This window comes from Wasmannia auropunctata, unplaced genomic scaffold (genome assembly GCF_000956235.1).
Source record: "Wasmannia auropunctata unplaced genomic scaffold, wasmannia.A_1.0 LD335984.1, whole genome shotgun sequence".
Lineage (NCBI taxonomy): Eukaryota > Metazoa > Arthropoda > Insecta > Hymenoptera > Formicidae > Wasmannia > Wasmannia auropunctata.
The window spans coordinates 7,711-8,923 of NW_012026906.1; the positions used below are offsets into that span (position 1 = coordinate 7,711).

Sequence of the window (1,213 nt, forward strand, 5' to 3'; positions counted from 1 at the left end):
TTTGCCTATTATTCATGCAATTAACAGTAATCCTGATGATAGACAAATAATAAGTATCCTTTACTAAACATTGTATTTGTCATAAAATATCGAACATAATCGAATTGCAATGAATTAATTATTAGATATACGATTACGTTCAAAATTTTTATGATTTATAAAATTTAAATATCCTTAATAAAATGTCAAAAGATATTCTAAAACAACAAACAATGGATATCGAGATGAAACGTCATTGTGTTAAACTATTAGATAGTTTCGGATCGTTGAAGTACACGAGAGATCTACTTGAGGAACTGGATACGAAGGTCAGAATCGAAATTGAATATTTAGGAGGTAACCCGCTCTTCATGAAGGCTATGGACGAGTTAAAAAATGGAATGCCAAAGACGCACGCCGATATGCTTACTAGAAATCAAGATTGTTTGTAAAACACCAAGCGTACCAATTTTCGTGATTTTTCTATAGCACTGTCCATATATGTATGGTAGGCTTTAGTAATAGTGTAATTGGCAACAAGAAGATGACAAGAGAAAATGATACATAAGAAAACGTATTAAAAATATAAAATAAAAATGTTGTTTACGGGACTTTCGTTGGGAACGTTTGTAGAATTTTACTGGGTATTCACACTATAAAAACAAAAATATATTTCCACAAAAAAGTCAAAGAATAGATATTTGTAATCCCATAAAAAAATCTTTTTAAAAAAAGTAAAAATATACGCCAAGTACATAAAAAATGTCGCATATTACATTCTTTCTAAAACTAAGAACATTTAAATATTCATTGATTGATCAAAAATAGTCGTAAAATCAACAAAATTAACCAAGTACCTCATTATTAAAAAAAAAAGACTACTTGTACTACAAAAAAGCTTATTTGTGAAAAACATGCAAAAATTAAAAAAATGGAAAAGTAGTAGTAATAAACTGAATCAAAATGAAGAAAAAACTTGGCGTGCCCGGGTCGCATTAATTGCATTTTTGTAATAAATAATATATAAATTTGTATGAAAATAATCAAGCGACGCGGTAGCGGCGCGACGCCAAGTACCTAAAAATCTGCGTGTTACTTTATTGCGCAAATGTCGTGACGCTACCATAGCTTTATCTGGAATTCTTATGTCAAACATACTTTCAATTCAAATATCTCAGAAATTATAACAGCAATACAAGATCTAGCGACATTTTCTGATATAATGTCGATACAA

General features: G+C 29.5%; 1 long non-coding RNA gene across 1 annotated transcript; it reads left to right on the forward strand.

Moving 5' to 3' along the window:
- Positions 1 to 576, forward strand: LOC105454544. The gene is made up of 2 exons (XR_975004.1): positions 1 to 53; positions 193 to 576. It is a non-coding gene; the product is annotated as an uncharacterized LOC105454544 (long non-coding RNA).
- The last annotated feature ends 637 nt before the right edge of the window (positions 577 to 1,213 follow it).